The 25,278-nt window shown below is 44.5% G+C and overlaps 4 protein-coding genes across 4 annotated transcripts in view; 2 read left to right on the forward strand and 2 right to left on the reverse strand.

The window, feature by feature from the left end:
- The window catches only part of LOC142151016 (uncharacterized), a 26,065-nt gene extending 10,303 nt beyond the window's left edge, over positions 1-15,762 (reverse strand). The window contains exons 1-2 of the mRNA XM_075206275.1: positions 15,701-15,762; positions 8,141-8,298 (exon numbers count right to left, since the gene is read on the reverse strand). The gene's annotated coding sequence lies outside the window, so the exon portion shown is untranslated. The remainder of the gene's footprint in view (positions 1-8,140; positions 8,299-15,700) is intronic.
- Positions 1-25,278, forward strand: part of LOC142151019 (uncharacterized) — a 570,528-nt gene that overhangs the window by 315,624 nt on the left and 229,626 nt on the right. The gene's annotated exons all lie outside the window — the stretch shown is intronic.
- Positions 1-25,278, reverse strand: part of LOC142150997 (gastrula zinc finger protein XlCGF66.1-like) — a 378,789-nt gene that overhangs the window by 86,214 nt on the left and 267,297 nt on the right. The window lies entirely within an intron of this gene.
- Positions 16,087-25,278, forward strand: part of LOC142150998 (uncharacterized) — a 30,983-nt gene continuing 21,791 nt past the window's right edge. The window contains exon 1 of the mRNA XM_075206248.1: positions 16,087-16,152. The gene's annotated coding sequence lies outside the window, so the exon portion shown is untranslated. The remainder of the gene's footprint in view (positions 16,153-25,278) is intronic.

A 25,278-nucleotide genomic window follows, 5' to 3' on the forward strand; every position in this document is an offset into this window, starting at 1 on the left:
CAGACTAGAAATGGTATCCTCTTCCTCAACAAGCCATCAGCTCATTTCCTTCCCACTACCCTCTGACACCCTTTCTTCATTTGACCCCACAAATGAAGAGGAAATTTCTACGCCCTTCTTATCTTCCTACTCTACCTCCTGTCCTCTTGATCCTATTCCCTCGCAAATTGGTAGATCCCTGTCTTCTGTGCTCATTTCACCTCTAACTCAAATCTGTAATCTCTCACTCTCTACTGGCATCTTTCCATCACTATACAAGCATGCAGTGATTACTCCTATTCTAAAAAAACAAAACTCCGACCCAAACTCTCTCTCAAATTACCGTCCCATCTCTCAGCTCCCTTGCCCCTCCAAGCTTCTAGAGAGACTTGCCTACACTCGCCTCACACGCTTTCTTTCCGCAAACAACCTGTTGGATCCTCTTCAGTCTGGCTTTCGTTCTCAACACTCCACAGAGACTGCGCTGACCAAGGTTGTTAACGCCATTACTCTCTCCTAATTCTCCTTGATCTCTCGGCTGCATTTGACACCGTTGACCACTCTCTTCTCATACAAATGCTGCAATCCCTAGGTCTTCAAGACACAGTTCTATCCTGGTTCTCATCTTACCTCTCTAATCGCTCTTTCACTGTTAATTTCTCTGGAGCCACCTCTGCTCCGCTTCCCCTATCAGTTGGAGTACCACAAGGCTCGGTGCTAGGTCCTCTGCTGTTCTCTATCTATACCGCTTCTCTTGGAAATCTAATAAGTTCCTTTGGCTTTCAGTATCATCTCTATGCGGATGATACCCAAATCTATCTATCCTCTCCTGATATCTCGACATCTGTGTTGTCCCGTGTAACTGACGGTCTTTCTGCCATTTCATCTTGGATGTCCTCTCGTCAACTCAAACTTAATCTTTCTAAAACAGAGTTAATAATATTCCCACCCGCCAACAAGAGCATACCTGACATTTCTATCTCTGTTGATAACATGACCATAAATCCCACCCCACAAGCTCGCTGCCTAGGTGTAATCCTTGATTCACGCCTATCCTTTGTTCCCCACATTGACTCTATATCTAAATCATGTTACATACATCTAAAGAACATTTCCAGAATCCGCACATATCTCACACAAGACACTGCTAAAACCTTAATTCATGCACTAATCATCTCCCGCATTGACTATTGCAATTCCCTCCTTACTGGTCTTCCCAAAAACAGACTCAAACCCCTAAAATCTATTTTGCATGCTTCGGCAAGACTGATTTTCCTTGCAAATAGCTATTCCTCTGTTGAATCACTCTGTATGTCTCTACACTGGCTGCCTGTCTTCTACCGAATCCAATATAAAATACTTTTACTAACCTACAAGGCCATCAACAAAGCTGCACCAACATACATCTCCTCTCTTGTCTCAAAATATCTCCCAACTCGGCAACTCCGTTCTGCAAAAGATCTGCGTCTCTCATGCACCCTCATTACATCCTCCCATTCCCGGTTACAGGACTTTTTTCGGGCTGCACCCACTCTATGGAACTCTCTCCCTCGCACAATAAGACTCTCCTCTGTTCTACAAACTTTCAAGCGTTCTCTGAAAACCTACCTATTCAGACAAGCTTATAATATTCCTCAACCACCATCTTAACCTCACTACCTTTAGCCTGTTACACAATTTCACACAAGACAACTACCCCCGGACCAACATTGTTGTGTGACAGGATCATTTAGCTTATGAGTCACCTTACCTTTGCAGTCTGGCTGGGCCAAGATGCAAAATGTATACTTAACCTCATGTGTCAATCTCCCATTGTCCCATAGATTGTAAGCTTGCGAGCAGGGCCTTCTCACCTCTTTGTCTGTTTTACCCAGTTTGTTTATTAGTTTATTACGTTTGTCCCCAATTGTAAAGCGCTACGGAATATGTTGGCGCTATATAAATAAATGATGATGATGATCACTAGTACCTCAAACTAGTGTGTAACTGTCCTTTTAATGACTTCCTGAGCTAATTGTTAGGAACCCCAACAGCCAGCAACACAAAACCCGGAGTCTACTCAGAAGTCTGGTTTTTGCTGGAGCCCCTAGTGGTGGGGACAGGCTTGGCCGCAGACAGCTGAGGGTCGTGAGTTGTGCGCTGACTGGGGAGAACCCAGCGATAGCGTAAAGGAGCAATAGCAGAGTGAAATCCAGGCAAGGGTCGAGGGCCGGCATCAGACAGAATATCCAGTACACAAAACCGAGGTCAGAGGTCACAGGCAAATCAGCAACGTAGGAGTCCAGGAAAAAAGGTCTAGGGGCACAGGCAATCAAACGGAGTCAGGTATCAGGCAAAGGTCGGCAACAAATAATCAAATCCAATGGTAACAGGAACAGGAAATATAGCAGGCTAGTAACAGCAAAGCAGGAACTATAACCGGCTTTGCCCTTTCCTGCCTTAAATACCAGCATGGTCCAATGGGAGAAAGGCAGCCTCGGGATGAATAATTAGCCAGCTGGCTTCTTTTGTATTTGCGCACGCGCCCAGCTGTCCTGAATGCCGGAGCGCGGTGCAGCACAGTGAATGCGTCCCGACCGTTGCCTTGGCGGCCAGGACGCGAGGGCAGAGAGTCGCGGCGGTGCCCGGAACCTCCGCGGCTCATGACACTAATAAAACATCACTGCTTAAGGATCTTGCTTGATGCCTACTTACCTGTGCTGTAATTCCTGTGACCTACAGATTAGAGGGGGCAGCATTTTACTCTGCAACACCCAAGGTCATCATCCCTAAACCAGGCCCTAACTCATGCAGTAACTATAGGCCCATCTCACTAGGGAACATCAATTTAAAAATCTATGCTGATATTTTGGCCACCCGTCTAAATTTGGTCCTTCCTCACTTGGTTCACCTGAACCAAATTGGGGTTGTCCCAAGCAAGCAGGTGTGAGACAACATGAGGTGTCCAATCAATCTCATCTATATCTATAGCCAGAAACACCCAGCCGTTCTAGTGTCCATGGACACTGAAGAGACATTTGGCAGCATTTTGTGGACATTCATGTTCCACCCGTTATCTTCAATGGGTTTTATGGGAAAATACTTATCAGTAGTGACCGCTCTATACAATAACCCTTAGCAATGGTTTCCCTGTGTTTCCTTCCCATCCCATCTTCCCTACTACATGGACAGGTCCTGAGTAACCGGGGAGAGCTGTAGAGACCATCTGCAGTTATGCCGCACCTCATACAGCAGCTCTTCAGTCTGTCAGTGTCTCTGTGGTGTGAGAGGAAATATCATCATCATCAACATTTATTTATATAGCGCCAGCAAATTCCATAGTGCTTTATAATTGGGGACAACCACAGTAATAAACAATACTGGGTAAAACAGCCAAGGTGGTGAGAAGGCCCTGCTCACAAGCTTACAATCTATGGGTCAATGGGGGTCGGATACATGAGGTGAAATCTACATATTACATTTCGGTCCAGCCAGATTGCAAAGGTAAAAAGTGATTAGTATGTTATATGATCCGGTCACACAGTAATGTTGGTCAAAGGGTCAGTGAGTTGTTGTCTTGTGGGAATTGTGTAGAGGGAGGTAATAGGTTAACCTAGTGAGGTTAAGAGGGCGGGTGAGGAATATTATAAGCTTGCCTGAAGAGTTGGGTTTTTAGAGAACGCTTGAAGATTTATGGACCAGAGGAAAGTCTTATTTCCAAGTGATCATTATTATGGAGGTATCATGGTTACACATAATAAACATTTCCCCCATTACTGTTCTGTCCTCAGTCCTCTTCTTCTTTCAGTCACTATTTCCCACATACAGTTCTCCTGTACTGCGATGTTGGAAGCATCTCTATTAGGGGCTACTTATAGTTCCTGGTTAGGGTCAGGTTTTGTTTTTACACATTGGTGGGTTACCCTGGTGAGGAGGGTTAGGGTGAGGAAGGATCGGTGCTAGTTACTCTGGTGATGTCCACCGGCAGTACTTTTACGGTGGGCAGGACTGGGTTAGATCAGGTCTCTAAATAATGCTGCTCACGTGGAGCGGAGACCCCAAATAGGTGGACAGGTATCATTATTATTATGATATATTCCTACTTCTTGCACCTGGTAAATCCTGGTGATCACATGGTCACTGAGGTACACCTGGAGGATTGAGAGCTCCCGAGTGTGAGTTAGACCTCACAAGAATTAGAAAGGTAAAAGAAAAGACTTTAAAAATGTTTTTAGATTTAAACCAGAGGTGATATTTCATCTGCAGTTTCATCAGTGTAGTAAAACAAACCATCCAGTCAGTAAGACACAACAGTACAATGCTCCTGTGACTTGACCTTTTGGGGTTGCACCAGTTTAAAAAGCAAAACAAAACAAAAAAGATGAAACCATCCAAACAGTTACATCATAGACCCAATACATTTACATAAATTGACCAACTCACACCAAGAGCTGTGCAGGTAAGCCTTTAGTCCAGATAAAAAGCATAGCATGTGATCATGTTAGGACTGACCAGAACGGGAAGACTTTGGCATGAGTTGGTCAGCTTAACATATATTGCAATATGTGGAACTAACATTCCCTGTTTTTAATATAGAAAAGCAGTTAGTACAGCATTAATTATGTGAGAGTGCAGCGTATCACTGCTTTTTGTCTATACAATGTGGGCAACCCCCTCTTGCACCCCAGTCCGTACATGGAGAGCGCAGAGGATCTATATCTGTCTTTGTTCACTATATATATATATATAAAATCATTTATAGACAAGCTGAAGAGACTGGGGAACACATTTTAGGATATACTTATATGGGTGCTTGTTAGGGATTTCCTGTTATCTATATAAAACATAAAGTGATATTTAGAATATAGATGAATGATAAACTGCTCTTTCAGTCATGACAAAAACACTACATAAGAGTCACCTGGATACATGGACAAATACACACGTTATTGTACGTTTTACCAGCATATTGAAACATGACAAACTGGTAACGAGGGGCTGAGAGAAACTCTGGTAAATCAGCTGTATATCTCCATAGCATGTCTGACAGCGGGGTCCAGAGCCCACTCTCCATGGTGGTGTAGTGCCCTGTAATATGTTCTTCATGTAACACCCAGTCTATAATAAATCCTTCTATCTATAGGTTGAGAAGTAGGATAGGGACTGTCTGCGCTGTGAGTATGTATCAGTGGAGCTGTGCTTGGTTGCTGCCTTGCAGAGAGGATAGGGGTCCCAGCACTAAGTGGAAAGTGAATGTGGTGCTGTGGTGTAACCTGGTGGGATCTACAGGTGGTGTAACCTGGCGGGACCTACAGGTGGTGTAACCTGGCGGGACCTACAGGTGGTGTAACCTGGCGGGACCTACAGGTGGTGTAACCTGGCGGGACCTACAGGTGGTGTAACCTGGCGGGACCTACAGGTGGTGTAACCTGGCGGGACCTACAGGTGGTGTAACCTGGCGGGATCTACAGGTGGTGTAACCTGGTGGGACCTACAGGTGGTGTAACCTGGTGGGACCTACAGGTGGTGTAACCTGGTGGGATCTACAGGTGGTGTAACCTGGTGGGATCTACAGGTGGTGTAACCTGGTGGGATCTACAGGTGGTGGTGGGATCTACAGGAGGTGTAACCTGGCGGGATCTATAGGTGGTGTAACCTGGCAGGATCTACAGGAGGTGTAACCTGGCGGGATCTATAGGTGGTGTAACCTGGCAGGATCTATAGGTGGTGTAACCTAGCAGGATCTATAGGTGGAGTAACCTGGCGGGATCTATAGGTAGTGTGGTGTTGTATGTGTTTGTTGATGTAACTATCAAATGGGAAAACTGTCAAAGTTATTTTTGGATGAAGTCAAATATTAATAAGAAATATATATATATAAATAGATTTCTTGTGTCGTTTTATTTAATGTGTTAATTTTTGATCTGTTCGTGTGAGTTGAGGACAGAGATGGGAGCAGCACTGGAAAGAGTTAATTCGAAGAACAGATGTTTCTAATCAGAGTTGGTGAACAAAAACTTTTCAAGAATTTCTCCAAAATCGCCAATGTATACAGGAGACCCTAAAAGACCATGAAACGCATATATCCCGTCTCAGCCAATTGTAATATGACATTTGTGAACTGTAATACAACCTACTTTTGTTACTGATAAGAGAACGGTCTGGTCTGTGGACAAACAGAATTTCACAGATTGAAATTTGGACTGATAATATTATCACAGCGCAAGCTTTTATTTTGTAAATAAACAATGATATCATTTTTATTCTTAGGGGCATATTCAAATGTTTATTTTCCGCGCCGCGGAAAAACCATTACCGTTAATACGGTAATAGTTAGCTGGATTTCAGCTCCTGGCTCAGGGAGCTGCGAGCTCAAATCCAGCGAGTAAATTACCATAATAAAGTTTTTTACGCGCACGATTACCGTAATAATGGTAATCGTGCGCGGACCGCGAGACTCTCTGCATTTCCGCCGAGAATTGAATATGCCCCTTAAAGTTTCTTTTGTTGAGTAAATTCAATTATTAATTTAACACTACAATTCCAACACAGTAAAATACCAAGCATACAACACATTAAAAGGATTTTGAGCATTGAATATGCAAATTATAAATCAGAACATACAAGCTGACAGACATACATATAGAACATGTAATTATTAATGTTCTATGACTAACGCCATGTGTCATGGGTGCCCGCGGGGTCAATCATCCACACTTAGCCTACTCATTGAAGCTAAAGCATAAGGAGGGTCAGTCTATCTGCTCCAGATATATCTGACATTCGGTATGGATTTCCTGCTAGTGTATACAAATCTCTCGTGTCCCATTGTTTTGTTGACAAACTTAATCCAGATTTGAATTTTCCGACAACCGGTTGCCAACCTGAACCCAGCGATGTAAACCGTGGTTATCATGAAAGATATCAGTATATATTGTTGTGTCTATTTGTCATATTTGTTAATTTTAACCCAAAGATGCATGTGGGCGGAGAATATAAAGGTATTGTCACACCTGTCTTATTGATGCACCTGATAACTTCTACACAGAAGTTTATAATTTTTGGACATTTTGGAAGGAGATTCCTAAAGGACCCAGACACACAGTCACAATCCGGGCAATTGGTTTTATGACTTCTGTCAAATTTCTCCAATCTAACGGGAATAAGATATATGTAAAATATACACCTGTATTTGTTGATATTTCATCAATGTAGTGGAGTTACCAGGAACTGCTCAGGGTAATCCCCCAGCCTTTATCACCAAATTATACCTAAATCTGTCCCCCATTCCTCTCTCAGCTGCATTAGATCACTGGTATTCCATTCACTTAATAAATAGGAGTAGCTGCATGAGGTGAGTCGGCTGGAACCAAGAGGTAGAAGTAGCTTTTTAATGGGGCCTCCACAAATGGGAAAACATTTTCAGACTGTTTCCTATTTTACGCATTTAAATACAAAAGTCCAGGAAACTGGAAAAGATCCCAATTGTAATATTTAGTAACGCCTAAAAAATACTACAAAAAACTGTAAATCCCAAAGTCTCATGAATGTATTAATGACAGAAAAAACAACATACTGTGGCCAATGCCATATATCCCAACCTTTGTTGAGATTCTGGGACTGATAAATTTCTCTGAGACCGTCTACTTGCTGCTTATTTACAGCTGGGCAAATGAGAAGACAATCATGTCCCTGTTTTATTAATAGTGATAAGAATGATGTCACTGTGACATTCCTAGAATCTCTCACCTCTCCAGTCATGTCTGTGTTTTATATATAGCAGTAAGAATGATGTCACTGTGACATTCCCAGAATCCTTCACCTCTCCAGTCATGTCCCTGTTTTTTTTATAGCAGTAAGAATGATGTCACTGTGACATTCCTAGAATCTCTCACCTCTCCAGTCATGTCCGTGTTTTATATATAGCAGTAAGAATGATGTCACTGTGACATTCCCAGAATCCCTCACCTCTCCAGTCATGTCCCTGTTTTATTTATAGCAGTAAGAATGAGGTCACTGTGACATTCCCAGAATCCCTCACCTCTCCGGTCATGTCCCTGTTTTATTTATAGTAGTAAGAATGATGTCACTGTTCCCAGAATCCCTCACCTCTCCAGTCATGTCCCTGTTTTATTTACAGCAGTAAGAATGATGTCACTGTGATATTCCCAGAATCCCTCACCTCTCCAGTCAGCAGGTAGATGATCTCCAGGGTGAGATTTAATATCCTTTCACTCCTGTCCTTGTCCATCCTCAGGGAATCAGTGATTTACACAGAACGGGTTTCACCTTCAGATGACTTCTAGTAAAATATTCTCTGGTTCCTCACAGCTCAGTGGTCTAGGGATAAATATAATAATTATAATAACCATCACAGACTATACATGTAACCTATTAAATATGAAACACTGAGGGTCTTGTGTAGAGTTGGCTGTAAGTGCGGATATATGGGAATAAAATACACATTTCCCTACTGCGCATGGACACGACAAATACATAAGTGTAAGTCCTATGTAGAGGTAGATGCATCGTACACTTACAGAGGGGGAGGGAAGGGGCAGGTCAGACATAGGACAAGTACAGGAAGGGGGTTTCATGTAACTCACGTAGTATGTAGAGGTGGAAACACCAGCAGATAAGACTGTGTTGTGGGTGCTCGACCCCTGGTGGAAGATACGTGCTGATGGGGAACCTTATTAGTGTGTTAGAATGAAACATACACTATGCTGGTAGCGGGAATATCAAGGGGACAATCATCAAACATCATACCAGCACTAGGCTATGACACGCTGGTGACACTATTATTATTATTATTATCTTTTACTTATAAGACGCCACAAAGGGTCCGCAGCGCCGTACATTACATATACAGAAAACAGAGAACCAAGACACAACATGATACAAAAATATATAGAAACACAGGTGACAGGGTAAAGCAGATTATTTCTGGGACAGATAGTGAAGCAGGGAAGCTTGCAGCGTGGGTTCCCCCTGCCATAATGCCTACCATGCCTGTTCAGCATGGCCTGAAATCCCTAGGGTAACTGGGGACACATAAAAATATGGACCCCCTCCCATATAAAACCAGCCCTGTGCTGAAAGATTTCTGGGTTGGTGGCTCAGGGAAGACGGTATTTCAACAGAAACTCAAAAGTGTTATAGACGACTTTAAGATGGAAATCACCTCTCTTGGATCCAGAACCAACGACCTTGAGAATAAGACAGATGAGTGGTGTCGCTCACAGACTATTACTGACATGGAAACAGCAACAATACATATAGGATAAGGAGGGATCTAAACCAGGTCCAGGAGAAATGATCTTTATGAGACAGTGAGTGTGCTACACACAGCGAGCCTCCCACCAACCAAAATCCCAGAGACATTATAGTCCATTTGCATTACTATAAAGTTAAACATGATGGTGGTCATCCATGACCACGCTTTCTGTGACTTTGAAGGTCCAAATATCCCAAGATCTGACATCTTTAAAAATTCAAGAGACATGAACTACAGGGGATCACCAACATCCTATGAGCTCAGTACTCCAAATATAAATGGCGCTTCACTTTCTAACTCTTCAGGTGCTAACAGACACCAAGCTTCTTTAGTAGATTAAGGTCAAATCATTATGTCCAAACTGGGAATCCTCCCTGAATCCCAGGCCAGCAGCCTTCACCTAGGATCTTCATCAAGTAAACCCCAAAAAAACGCCCCAGCCTTAATGGTATAAAATTGGTCACAGAACTTGAAAAACTCCACTTATTATGCACAACTTAGTTCCTCCGCTGTGATCCAGGACTCATTTTGGTTAACATCAGACGTGTTCTTATAAAATGATCCTGCTTCACTGGTGCAAGTAAGGATCTGCTATACAGTTCGTAACTGCACAAAGGTCTAATATTGTCATCTGCCCTTTAATACGAATGGACAAACTCTCGCAGTGTGCCTATCCTAGACTCAGTGACGCTCTCCTCTGAAGCCACATGGGCCACTTCTCAGAGTTATACACAGTTGTCGGAGACCTCAAAAATGTTATAACATTGGCCTAATATTGTAATAGGTGTTGACTTTGTTGTTCTTAATCACAGATTGACTCCTATCACCCGATGAACTTTATCAGTCTACATCTCTCTTCCTGTAGTTTGGACGTTCGTTCTTCAAGTTGTACAATGTTTTATAAAATATTTGTTATTTGCCTTCCCTTTGACTGACTTGTGACTCCCCATTTCTCTCTACTTCTCCCTTGATAACTTCCCTTGCCAACCTTAGTCTTGTCCTCCTGACTTTGCTCCCTTCCCTACCTGTATCGTCTGTCACCGCACCCCCAAGCACCCGTACAGCAATAGCTCCACAGTTTGTGCAGGAAATGATCTGGTCGGGCCTTGATGAGGCCTCGTTTTATGTGTTTTCAGCAATCTGAGTTCTCCCCCTTCCATCCTGTCTGCACTGTTTATTAAATCCCTCCTCCACCCCCATTTAATTTGTATACATAGAAAAGTTCCTTACTCCTTGCTCCATTCTATAGTGGTCATAAGCTTCTTCTTGTATGAGACATTAATGCTAGTGTCTGCCTACGTTACAAATCAGAACCAGTCACCTTTCCTCACTAAGATGTTTAACCACATTGGGCAAGTTGAGAAGGGTCATCTGATCTTGGAGATTTTAATTTATCCCTACATACAAAGCTCGATAAATCTCAGCCCATGACTCTCCCCTCCTGGTAATCTAAGCACTCTGCATCCCTACTCGTCCTTTACGATCTTTAAGACAACTGACACCTCAATAACTCCTCAGTAATGCTGTGCACACAATACTCTACCCCACAACCTATCTATTGTCATATTGAAACACTGTTTTTCCTCACTTACGCCAAAAGACAAGACAAGGTGACAGGGTTTGTGCAATTCTCCTGGATAGATCACCCTAGAGGAGCGGTTCTTAACCTTTTTAGTGATTGGCTCCACAGTGAATCTCAAAATACGTTCTCGCACCCCCTTGAAAAATGTGATCTGTTTTCTTTGTTAGAAAACTGCATTTATTGCAAAACAATTTATTTATCGCAAAATACATATATATGTTCTTAGAATTTTATTAAACTTATTGATACAAAGTTTTCTTTAAAAAATTAACATATAACTAAAAGATATACTATGACAGTCATTAAATATAAGTAGGGTCATATCGTAGTAACGCTTGCCAGTGTATCATGGGTTCCGTTAGTACACAGTACAGTACAGTCAAATTTATAATTTTATATTAAAAATCTAAAACTTGAAAACCTATCGTTACCGCTCGCACCCCTAGAAATGCTTTCTCCCACCTCTGGTTAAGAACTGCTGCCCTAGAGTATATCAACTTCTCAATTTCATAAACCTGTGTGACGATTATGTATTACATGAATTTTCATGTATGACAATGTGTATATTGTACGTAACCTTCCAAAGTGTATTTTGCTGACTGATGCCAGTGACATATACAAGTGTCAAGAGTCTTTTGAAGGTAACCAGGCTAGACAGATACCATCTCTGAGAGCTCCAGAGTTGGGTAGATAGTCCGACCAGTCAAGCAGAGCAGAGGTAAGAATCATGTCCATTCAGAGGCCAGACATATATCTCAGGGATAGATAACTCCCTTGGAAAGACCTGTGTCATCCTGGGAATCAACCTGCCCTGACATTGAAAGAGCTAAATTCCAAAGGTGGGGCTGAGAGCAGTGTAAGAAGTAAAATCTGCTGCCTGACCTGATAATGTTGGGTGTGATTCATTAGTGATCTTATCTGCCGTTTTTTGTTTATCTTAAGCAAATCCAGTCTGTGCATGCTCAGAAAAGGGAGATAAGAAGCAAAATCAACTGCGTAAGTGAAGAACTTTTTAAATTAAGATGAAAATCCATCTTAACTTCACTCTTATCTCCCCGTTTCTTCTTAAAAATAAACATCTTAACTTTTGCACATGATAAGATCACTAATGAATCAGGCCCGTTGTTCATTTTCTCTGAGGAGACCTGTCAAGGTAGAAGTGTGCCCTCAAAGTGTACTCCTCTCACGCCAAGTATTAGACTTTATTTCTTATTTTATTTCTGAAACTTATTTATGCAACTTATTGTGTATGTCTTGTTATTGACTGTTTTGCAATTAAGCCTTGGAAACATTTTTCGGATTAGATAAATTTGATCTAGCATATTCTCCACGATTTTTTGTGAACTTACAAAGCAAAGTGAGGCTCATGCTACATACGTATGTGATTTAAGTGTGTAATTTCCATAGTAAATCCTTTGTGGTGGCAGAAAAGGTGTATTCATTGGTAAGTGATCAAGGTAATTCCAATCACAGCCATTGTTTCAGATTGCTGTATCTGAGACAGGCTGGACGTTCACGACACTATAGTATATAATTTTCATTGGTTTCTTTATGACTCTGCTCTTGAGAACTAACCTAGGAGATCAGTGCTTCAGCTTAAATGCAACAGATGATATAGCTCCTGTAATGGTATGGGAGGCTTATAAAGTCACTATTATTAGAAGTTCTCTAATTAATGCAGCCTCTGCTCTCCACAAAAATATGGAAAACTAAATTTGGAAAATACAAATCACTCTTAGCTCAAATGAATGTGCATAAGGGTCAATTTAACACGTTACTCTTAAACAAAGCAGTTATCACCCTTAGAAAACATTAACAACACTTCTATGATAAAGTGGACAAAAATAACACCATTCTAGTCAACAAACTCTGTACAATCTTCCAAATATCCCCTCTCGCACAAAGCCTTAGACAGGGCTATAGACGCCTACTGGTCCCCAGACAACCTTCCTAATAGTGTTCCCAGGGAGCTAGAAACACCCACACGTCCTGTTGTCCCTGGACACTGAAAAGGCATCTGGTCACATTTTTTGACAATTAATGTACCGCATGTTATCTCGAACCGGTTTTTTGTGAAAATTTATATCAGCATTGACTGGACTGCTCCGCAGCGATTTCCACAAATGGTGCAGTTTCCCTATTTTTTGTAAAATCTAACAGCACGAAACAAGGCTGCCACCCTCTAACTTTTGATATTTGTGTTAGTGATCAAGCCCCATCCCATCAAAACCCACACAAATTCCCTGTATCTCCAGAATTAGCTCTGACCACAAAATCTCCCTTTGTGCCAATGATGCCCTGCTTTTGGGTATGAGCCCCCAATCATCCCTCACAAAGCTCTGGAAGGAATTAGATCCTTATGGCCTCTCCCGGGCTATAAAGTCAAGCCAGGAAAATAATGGATGTTGTAGATTTTTACATCTTAAGGGACACAAAATAAATATGACTGAAGTACCTATGGGTATACATAACGAAACACTACCACCAGCATTATCAAGTTAATTACCCACCAATAATAGACATAATTAAAATAGACCTTAATTAGTGGGATAAAACTGGATTGGTCAATTCTGTTAAAATGAATGTGCTGCTCAGACTCCTCTACTTATATCACACACTGCAGAGACCATTATAGTCCCAACGCTCTCATCTCTCCTCTGGCTCCCAAGATAATACAACCCTCCTCATCTAAGTCTCACCCTGTGATACTGTTCTATCAATTTGGACCTACGCCACCAAGTGTTATAACGTAACGCCGTCCTCCTCACCAACTGCACATCTCTTAAGTAACGCACGTTCCCTTCAGGTCATGAGGACCATCCTTATGGCCCATGGTTACGTGGAGTGAGATTTGTAAATTCTTTAGAATGAGCCCTTGTGTTTACACAACTTTCTGAGCTCCAGGAGGAGTACACTATCCTATCGAGAAGCTGTTACCAGTTTTCGCAGCTTAGGCATTTCTATCAGACAATCATATCTAACCCCCATAGAAGGCCCCTGACATCATTCTGTTTGCACCGTGCATCTTCCATCTCTGCAATCTACTCTGACTTTACTACCCCGGGTCTGCCAATGAAAGATTTCCACAAACTGCTGTGGGAGACCGATCCGACACAAGGCAATGGATGAGTAGGAATGGGCTGTGATAAAGGAGAATACTGCCAGTAGTTCTATCTGTGCTAATATCAAGGAACATTTGTGTAAGTTCTTGGATCACTGGGACCAAATGCCAACAAACCAGCATTAGCTTTACCCACTGCCTGAGACAGATGGAGGAGATGCACATCTGGTGGGTGATGTCCAAAACTAACACACATCTGGCAGAGTATAAGGGACCATGGTACATGGTACAAATGGATGTTCCTCTACTGCCAAAATTCTTCCTCCTCCTGGTCACAGTCCTGTTGGCCTCCCATCATCAAACAATCTAATCAGGCACATTATTGCTGCAGCCAGCTGCCAACTTGAGGCTGGCTGGAAACCCTCTACCACAAACGCACAACAGGTGGGACTCCGTAGGTTGTGGTACACCTATTCTCTATAACAATTTTAATAAACAAAAGACAATGACAAATACAAAAAAAGATATTTAAAAGCACTAGTACAAGTACAGATTATGGCACTGGTGACGTTGCCCCCTCTAAGTACAGATGGGAGATGAGTCACAGAATGTGGGTGGTGTTTTGGATCCCCCAAAATAGATGGAAGTGGTGATGTTCAAATACTTTGGCTTGGTTTAGTAGCTCTTATTACCTTTACTATTAGATTGTGTAAATGTTGGTGTTAGATGTCTTTATTGTCACTTATACACAGTCAGCTCCTCCTGATTGGGGCCAGTGATCTTACAAGAGCTGATGAGGATCAGGGAGATGTGTGGTGTAAATGTGATGGATAATGGGAGCTATCTCACCAGTGGGTAAAACAATAAGATAGAGGTGGTAATAGGGCGCAGGCTCTATGGTTATGTAGGTGTGGGTAGGTAGTGTGAGGGGCAGTTATAGTGCTGGTGGGATGTGGTGAGTGTGGTGTCTGTAGGCCGAGCTCCACCGCTGTGTAAACTGCGTAGGGTATCGGTGTTTAAGTGGAAATAAAAACATCTAACATCAACCTTTATACAATCTAATAGTAAAGACAATAACAGCCACTAAACGGGGAAAAGGGGCTATAAACACATGAAACAAGACCTTAGAGAAAGACCTTTAACATCACCACTTCCACCTTTATTTTGAGGATACAAAACACCCCCCACATTCTGCCACATCTCCCATCCGCTTCCTCAGCAGGACACACTACCTTAGGAGTTATCTATGGACCCAGTACACCAAGAGCCAACAAGAGGAATCTCATCCAACAACCACGTCACTCCATATTAACACCATAAATCAGCCACTATGGGGGTAATGACTGAATCCCATGGTCAATGTATGTTCCTGGTCCTCCTACATGTAAGACACTATAACTTCCAGCAGTAAGTGACTGGTTATAGTGATTGTGGCGTCATACGTGCAGCAGGGACTGACATCACAGTAATACACAATATACATTGGGGGCAGGGATTGTCTTACCAGGAACTGAATAAATAAATGGTACAAAACAAAAAGGTTTATGGCGCTTTGTGTCACCAGCACCCACACGTGACGGAGGAATAAATACAATATGGCGGCCTCCTGTGTTATGTGCCTGCTGGTGTGTGTAATATGTAACATACATCACAGAGAGAAGTAACCACAAATACATCAACATAAATAGTGACATAAAGGTCACTGTGCACCTAATATATATAATGTGCTGATCTGAGGAGGATCTTTCTTTACCTCCACTTCATACAAAGAAGAAACCTCCAAATACCGAGAGACTAATATAATATTATAGGGAGATATTACCTCAGCCTTGTACAGGGCCCGGATGTTGTATATGGATGACTGATGGCAGCAGTCCAGGTTCTAACATGGCGTCTGAGAGAGCATGTGGCCACGCCCCCTGTCTAGCGTCACTGGTTATATGTCTGTAACACCAATACATTGTAAGGGAGACTACGGGAAAATGGCCGCCGTTGTCCTGCACTGAGGACAATACTGTAATAGTCCATTTTATAATATTGGTGCTTAAAATTGTTAAACTAAACCCACAGAGTTCCCTCTCATCTGTGCTCCACACACCTCCCGCTATTCCCACCTGCCCTAACCATTAATATTTACATGCGGCCATTTTCCCGTTGACTCCCAGACACTCTATTGGTGTAATAGCAGGGACGCTGACCAGGGGGCGTGGTCACACTAGCTCTCAGACGCCATCTTAGACCCTGGACTACATCCGGGCCCTGTACAAGGCTGAGGTAATATCTCCCTATAATAATATATCAGACAGCGGGAATTACCCCCATAGAGTTACCCCATGTTTATGTGCAGCCTCCCGGCGATCAGGACTTCATACATGCGGCTGAGCTCTCACATCAGCTGCTACATAATCCTCATTGTGCTCCTGCTGCAGTCAGCAGAAGGCTGTTAGTAATAGCAGAGCTGGTTATTATAATGGCAGAGCTGTGAGAGACTTAATACCCAGACCAGCTACACCCCATACACCACAGAGGGGCTCACACACCATGACTAGCCCCCATCCCCTCCTATCCCATTACCCCACATCCCCCCTACTATCACCTCCTACCCAACCACCCCTCACCAAGTGCCACTAACACATAGCTTGTCTAGTGCTGGAGACTAGCCCCCATCCCCCTCCTTCTACCCCATTACCTCACATCCCCCTACTATCACCTCCTACCCAACCACCCCCTCACCAAGTGTCACTAACACATAGCTTGTCTAGTGCTGGAGACTAGCCCCCATCCCCCTCCTTCTACCCCATTACCTCACATCCCTCTACTATCACCTCCTACCCAACCACCCCTCACCAAGTGCCACTAACACATAGCTTGTCTAGTGCTGGAGACTAGCCCCCATCCCCTCCTTCTACCTCCATTACCTCACATCCTCCTACTATCACCTCCTACCCAACCACCCCCTCACCAAGTGTCACTAACACATAGCTTGTCTAGTGCTGGAGACTAGCCCCCATCCCCTCCTTCTACCCCCATTACCTCACATCCCTACTACTATCACCTCCTACCCAGCCACCCCTCACCAAGTGCCACTAACACATAGCTTGTCTAGTGCTGGAGACTAGCCCCCATCCCCTCCTTCTACCCCCATTACCCCACATCCCCCTATTATCACCTCCTACCCAACCACCCTTCACCAAGTGTCACTAACACATAGCTTGTCTAGTGCTGGAGACTAGCCCCCATCCTCCTCCTTCTACCCCCCATCCCCCTACTATCACCTCCTACCCAACCACCCCTCACCAAGTGTCACTAACACATAGCTTGTCTAGTTCTGGAGACTAGCCCCCATCCCCTTCTTCTACCCCCATTACCCCACCTCCTACCCAACCACCCCTCACCAAGTGTCACTAACACATAGCTTGTCTAGTGCTGGAGACTAGCCCCCATCCCCCTCCTTCTACCCCCATTACCCTACATCTCCCTCCTTCTACCCCCATTACCCCACCTCCTACCCAACCACCCCTCACCAAGTGTCACTAACACATAGCTTGTCTAGTGCTGGAGACTAGTCCCCATCCCCTCCTTCTACCCCCATTACCCCACATCCCCCTACTATCACCTCCTACCCAACCACCCCTCACCATGTGCCACTAACACATAGCTTGTCTAGTGCTGGAGACTAGCCCCCACCCCCTTCTTCTACCCCCATTACCCCACCTCCCACCCAACCACCCCTCACCAAGTGTCACTAACACATAGCTTGTCTAGTGCTGGAGACTAGCCCCCATCCCCCCCCCCTTCTACCCCCATTACCTCACATCCCCCCTACTATCACCTCCTACCCAACCACCCCCTCACCAAATGCCACTAACACATAGCTTGTCTAGTGCTGGAGACTAGCCCCCATCCCCTCCTTCTACCCCCATTACCCCACATCCCCCTACTATCACATCCTACCCAACCACCCCCTCACCAAGTGTCACTAACACATAGCTTGTCTAGTGCTGGAGACTAGCCCCCACCCCCCTCCTTCTACCCCCATTACCTCACATCCCCCCTACTATCACCTCCTGCCCAACCACCCCCTCACCAAGTGTCACTAACACATAGCTTGTCTAGTGCTGGAGACTAGCCCCCATCCCCCTCCTTCTACCCCCATTACACACATCCCCCTACTATCACCTCCTACCCAACCACCCCCTCACCAATTGCCACTAACACATAGCTTGTCTAGTGCTGGAGACTAGCCCCCATCCCCTCCTACTACCCCCATTACCTCACATCCCCCTGCTATCACCTCCTACCCAACCACCCCTCACCAAGTGTCACTAACACATAGCTTGTCTAGTGCTGGAGGCTAGCCCCCATCCCCTCCTTCTACCCCATTACCTCACATCCCCCTACTATCACCTCCTACCCAACCACCCCTCACCAAGTGCCAGTAACACATAGCTCTCCACCAGGTCACACCACCAATAGATCCCACCAGGTTGCTTTCCACATAGGACCAGTACCACCATCTTCTCTACAGGGCAGCGACCAATCACAGCTCCACTGATACATCCTCACAGCGCAGAGGGGTGATATTAGAAAGATGAATTACAGGTAAACCTTCCCCCACAACAAGTGGGCTCATGATCCCTGCTGTAGGGCCTCCTGTTGGTAGCATTTTAAAGTAAATATCCTTTTATGTTTATTTAGGCAACTTAGGGAAACAGTAATAAAAGCATATTTTTTCGTGACTCATCTCATGGTCTTTTCAGGTAATTAAGGCACCTATAGAAGTATATAAAGAAAATATATTCACTGATTTCTCCAGTATTGTTACATGCTATTTATATGTGTCATTTACTATAGTTTATATAAAGGTATAGGGTCTATACCAGTGATGGGCGTCCTGATACACTTCAGGGGCCACATGGTGCGGCCCTCTAAAATTGTAAAGGGCCACACTTTACGCTTAATCTCAGTGATGAGGTAAAACAATACATTTAATGACAGAAAGAGACACCTATCTGTAATGGGTTGGGTACGCTTGAACGATGACGATATATCCAACAAAGAGGAGGCCTATAAAAAAAATCTGATTTCACAAAACAACGATTGCAATATACACAGACTTACCTGAAAACTGAAGCTGCAGATTTCCGATCACACCAGCATGCTGACTGCAAGTGAGTCCGACTAGACAGCTCTCCGGCAGTAGACTGAGACGTCAGTGCAACCTCCATCAATGTTAATTTAAAACCGCAATGTCGGGACCCCGCAGGTTAAGTGTTTAAATGTCCGGGTGCCTTGGACCCTCCTCCTTGGTGAGGCTTGAGCCCCTTCTCCTTGGTGAGCCTTGAGACCCTCCTCCTTGGTGAGCCTGATACCCTCCTCCTTGGTGAGCCTTAGACCCTCCTCCTTGGTGAGCCTTAGACCCTCCTCCTTGGTGAGCCTTAGACCCTCCTCCTTGGTGAGCCTTAGACGCTCCTCCTTGGTGAGACTTGAGACCCTCCTCCTTGGTGAGCCTTGAGACCCTCCTCCTTGGTGAGACTTGAGACCCTCCTCCTTGGTGAGCCTTGAGACCCTCCTCCTTGGTGAGCCTTGAGACCCTCCTCCTTGGTGAGCCTTAGACTCTCCTCCTTGGTGAGCCTTAGACTCTCCTTCTTGGTGAGCCTTAGACCCTCCTCCTTGGTGAGCCTTGAGACCCTCCTCATTGGTGAGCCTTGAGACCCTCCTCATTGGTGAGCCTTGAGACCCTCCTCCTTTGTGAGCCATAGACCCTCTTCCTTGGTGAGCCTTAGACCCTCTTCCTTGGTGAGCCTTAGACCCTCTTCCTTGGTGAGCCTTCGACCCACCTCCTTGGTGAGCCTTAGACCCTTCTCCTTGGTGAGCCTTAGACCCTCCTCCTTGGTGAGTCTTAGACCCTCCTCCTTTTTGAGCCTTAGACCCTCCTCCTTGGTGAGCCATAGACCCTCTTCCTTGGTGAGCCTTAGACCCTCCTCCTTGGTGAGCCTTAGACCCTCCTCCTTGGTGAGCCTTAGACCCTCCTCCTTGGTGAGCCTTAGACCCTCCTTGGTGAGCCTTAGACCCTCCTCCTTGGTGAGCCTTAGACACTCCTCTTTGGTGGGCCTTAGACCCTCCTCTTTGGTGAGCCTTAGATCCTCCTCCTTGGTGAGCCTTAGACCCACCTCCTTGGTGAGCCTTAAATTACCTCTAGGGCAGTCAGGTGTAGATGTCCTGTGTGCGACCTACCAGCCTGAGGTTTTGTTGCCGTGTGTGCCTGTAGGCCCGAGTTCTGATGTGGTGGAGCCTCCCTGGGCTAAATCTATAGCCAGTGTTAATGCTGAGATTGCTCAGCTCACCCATGCTTGTGAGAGGAGTCCTTCCCAAGTCCCTTCAGACTCAGGGGTGGATAGGGGATGATTCAGGCCTAGCCAGGGCCTAGTGTGTCCAATGGAGGCAGTCCTGGAGGAGCCTTGATGGGCAAGAAGTTTGGCAACCTCTGTGCAAGGTTTAGTTAGTTTCATCCTCCCTAGAAAGGATGTTAGATCCTGCTATACCTCTGGCTTCTCGCAAACGCAGAGGTTTGGTTCCCCATCGGGATTTGGGATCAGATTCTGATGATTTCTCCTTAGAAGAGGATGAAGTTGTTGGTGGATACTTCTTACTTTGGAGAAGATCATTTTATCCAACAGGGAGTTGATTAACTAATTCAGCCGGTGCGCCTCGTATTGGACATCCAGGATGCAGAAGTTACAGATATGACGGGAACCCCATTGTTTAAGGGGAAGGCTAAAAAAGTGTATCTTTTCCTCCTTCTCCCCAGCTTGAAGATTTGCTGGGTGAGGCATGGACCACACCAGACCGTAAGTTTGAGGTGTCACGTAAACTGCAGAACTGTTATCCTTTTCTATTAGAGGATACAGTTAAGTGGGAGGTACCACCTAAGGTGGATGCCTCTGTAGCAAGGTTGTTTAGGGCAACAACCATTCCCATTCCAAATGCTGCAGACATTAAAAATGGTTCTGACCATAAGGTAGATTGCACACTTAAATCTATTTTTGTGGTGGCAGGGGCCTCTCTTAGACCCATTGTAGCCTCTACATGTGTTAACAAGGCAGTAAAGAGGTGGTCAGAGTAGCTTTAAGAAGGCCTGAAAGCTGGTAGTCCTGGATCTGAATTGTTGCCTTTACTGCAACAAATTCTAGAGGGCCACTGAATATTTGGGGGAAGCTGCCCAGATGCTGGATTGATTGCAGCTAGAATTTCAGCTTTATCAATTTCAGCTCACCGCGCTATTTGGCTTAAAGCATGGCAAGCTGATACTGAGTCCAAGCATTCTCGAATCCAGTCCTCAGGACCCCCTAGCAGTACATGTTTTCCATATCTCCTTGCTGGAGCACAGGTGTATTCATTACTGACTGACACAGTGTAGCAGGTGGTATAATTATTTCACTGGTCACCTGGAAATCTTGCACTGTTAGTGGGTCCTGAGGACTGGATTTGAGAAACACTGCTCTAGAGTCTATTTCTTTCTCTGGAGATGTGTTATTTGGTCCTGAGCTAGATAAGATTATTAACTAGGCCTCAGGAGAAAAAAAGCATTTTCCTTCCAGTGAATACCTCAAGATCTAGATCAGCCACATGTCGCTCTTTTCGATTCTCAGAGAAATTTTCATCTAGAAAGTCTAGGGGCCAGTTCCCTCGCAGGCAGATTGCAGATGGGAGGTCGGCCACGAGGGAGAAAATTAGTTTTTTTCTGTTTTAACCTTGCTAGAGGAAATGCATTATTATGTATATATCGGATACAATAAGCCTTTATTAGGAAATTTTTTGTGTATCTTGGTGTAAAGAAATGTCTTGTTTGGGGTTTGCTTAGGGAATTATTTTCTTTAGAGAAAATGTGTATTCTGCAACTGTTGGCAGAAAGCACCCATGCTAATCTCATGTTGATTAGACCTTTTGATGTGAGTGTCCAATACCCCTTAAGGGAAAGGAAGTGTTAATTGGACTTGCTGTCAGATGTCCACTGTAAGATGCAGGATATCACAGCAATGTTTTAGCAAATCACACATAAGCGTAAATATTGTTAGCTTTGCATTGCATGTAAATCCATGTTTGGGTAAACAAATTGCATCCTGATTCTAAAAATAGGCTGTGATGCTGTGTCTAAAACTGTATAAAAAGAGAGCCCTTGTAAACTGAAATGTATCATTCTGATGTCCCATCGGACCTGACCACTGATACCTTTAATCAGTGAAACTGTCCTTGTCAGGACACTGGAGCGAAATAATCATCACTCTGCTTCAAGACCCTGCTTAACAACTTCTTCAATATTGCTGTAATCCTGTGACCTACAGATTAGACCCTAAATCTAATCCATCCTCTGGATGTTTTTGAGGTTTGGCCCCAGCTCTCCAGTACCACCGCTTTTCTGCTACCCAGCAGCTCTAGCCAGTGTGGTAGGCCAGATGGGATCCATCCACAGCACCCTGATCCATAGTAAGCAGTTAGGGGTACCAGCCCAAGTGTACCAACACGGGAGTACACTAGTAGCAACAGTTAACCAGAAGGAACATGGTTCTGGATGCCATAAAGGAGTCCAGTGGTGACAGCAGGCTCCTTCTACTGCGGCAGGAGGGGCGTATTCGGAATAACAAAAGGGGACGGTGGCAAAGTAAGCCCAGTTGATTTCCAGTAACTACAAATAGGGTTGCATAGGCGGTCCATCCTGTCACAACGGGGTTTTCTTTAACAGAATTATTTTTTAAATGGTAAGGGAAAGAGATACAGATAAAAGGAAGGGAATGGGGTGGGGAGCAGACAAAACACAACATACATACAATCAAACTAAATATGACGTGGCATTAGTGCATGAAAGTTAATATACAAGACATTTTTCAGGCAGTTAGTAGGCTAGGACCAAGCTATTGCGTATCTCATGTGGGAGGGTGAAGAGGCCAATCAAAAGGGTCAAATGTAGTAGTGGTCAACAAGTCTGATGGGCATAAGATCTTAGAACCCTCGTCCTCAGTTGTGAACACCTGCCAGGACATCCAACTTGACTATGGGTGAGGATGGTGCCATAGAATAAGGGACCTTGTACATCTCCATCTCATAACTGAAGTGGGTTTTACTCACAATTTTGTAAATGGAGGGAAGAGAGAGTTGCTTCCACTGTTGTACAATGGTGGCTCTGGCAGCAGTGTGGATATGGCCCCACACATATCTATGGTGTCTCGGTAGTTGTTCGGGGAAAAGTTGGAGGAGGGCAATGAGTGGAGATGGGGTTATTTTCATATTTGTAACTTTTTCTGCTAGTTGAAAAACTTCTACACAAATCGGCTGGAGTACCGGACAGGTCCAGAACACATGGAGGATATCTCCGACCACCTCCGCATCTGCACCAGCAAAGCTGAGAACGAGAGGGCCAAATCTTGTGTAGGCAGGACAGGGTTAGGTAGGTCTTATATAGAAGCTTCATAAACATTTTTATATGGTTAGTGCATTTAGACATAAATTATTATAAATACAATCCCATTGAGCTGAGGAGAGAGATGTATCCAGATCAGATTCCCACTTTGTTTAAGAGGTATGTTTAGTCATAACAGGGCGAGTGGTTAGGTAGGTGTACCAGAATGTAATGCCTCCTTTGTTGTTGCCCCTAGTCAGTTTAGAATAGAGGAGGGGTGGAGGAGGATTCAACGGGCAGGTCTGGAGGTGGAGGTCAGTGATCCAATGCCACAGCCGCAGGTACTTGTAGTAGAAATCTTTAGAGAGAAGGCCAAAAGCTATCCTGCAATTGTGGAAAGGAGCAGTGACCCTCAACTCCAAATAAGTGTGCCAGAGAGCAAAAGCTTTCGGAAATCCAGTTAGAGAGGTCAAGTTCGGAGGGATAACTGCAGAAACAGTGAAGAGAGAGACATTACTGGTTGAGGTTACAAAATCTGAAGAGGATCCCAAACCTTAAGTGCATCCCGAATGGAGGGGGCAACAGGGGGGATGAGATCTCAGGGAAACAGGGAGCCCGATCAGATCAGCTATGGGAAATGAAGGGTGAAGGTCGCGCTCAACCCAAGCCTTGTAATGAGTTGCAAGGGCCCAATCTCAGACCTAAGATACAATACATTCCTTTTGATATTTTACCAGGGTAGGTAGGGCAAGCCCACCTTGTCTTCTGGGCAAAACCATTCAGTTAAAGGATAGATTGGAGGGTTTAGTCCTCCAGATATATTTAAGCATAAGGGAGTGAAGTGCGTCCATATAATTTTTTGGGATCAAGCATGGGATTATTCTAAAGACATACATGAGTTTAGGGAGCAGCATCATTTTTAACTCTCCACTCTGCCCAGCCAGGAGACCTCATAGCCCATCCAAGTAGCTGACAATCTAGTAAGTTGGGCAATCACAGGCGGATAATTAATGTCAAAGACGTCAGATATATTGGCCTGGATGTGCATCCCCAAGTAGGAAAGTGAGTGTTGTTTCCAAGCATATTTAAAACAAACCTTCAGGCGTGTCTAGTGGGAGATTAAGGGGGAGAGCTTTAGTTTTTGTAGTGTTTAGCTTATAATATGACGCCCGACTATAATCGGTTAGTATTTTGTGTAAGTCTAATAAAGAGGTCTCCGGACTGCACACAAGAAGATACAAATCGTACGCAAGCAGACAAAGTCCGTGATCGGTCATCTGGAGGTTGAATCCCCTACAAGCACTGGAGCGGCGTATACGTTCTGCCACAGGTTCAATGGCCATTATATATATGAGAGGGGACAAGGAGCAATCCTGTCTAATGCCATTAGAGATGGCGAATTTGTCAGATAGGAATCCGTTGCTAAACACTTTGGAAGATCGGCCATCATACAGTGCCAGGATCACCTTCAAAATACTGCCAGTAAAACCAAATTTCAGCAAGACCTGCTACATATATCCCCAATGGAGTTTATCGTATGCCTTCTCTGCGTCCAGGGATAGCATCAACAGCTCATCACGAGATCTAGAGAAATGCTCCACATTATTCAAAAGTCTTCTCGTGTTATCAGAGGCTTGATGCCCTATGACAAGCCTACCTGATCAGGGTGGACTAGGCCAGGTATGAAAGGGTTAAGCCTGTTGGCAATTAATTTAGCATAGATCTTCAAGTCAGTATTGAGAAGAGCAATTAGATTGTAGTTACGACAGTCATCTGTATCTTTAACAGACTTTGGGATCGTCACCACTTGAGCTTCTAGCATCTCCTCTGGGAACCGACCACAGTCAGTGCCCACATTATTTAGCAGGGGCGCACGCAGGATTGTTAGGGGGGGACGAGAGAGCTGCTGCGCATGCACCCGTTTCGGCAGCACTGTGCTATACAGCAGCCACGGCGCTGTCAAAGAAGCGTCCGCGGCTGTGCTGTATACAATACAGCACCAC

Source organism: Mixophyes fleayi, chromosome 4, assembly GCF_038048845.1.
Source record: "Mixophyes fleayi isolate aMixFle1 chromosome 4, aMixFle1.hap1, whole genome shotgun sequence".
Taxonomy (NCBI): Eukaryota; Metazoa; Chordata; class Amphibia; order Anura; family Limnodynastidae; genus Mixophyes; species Mixophyes fleayi.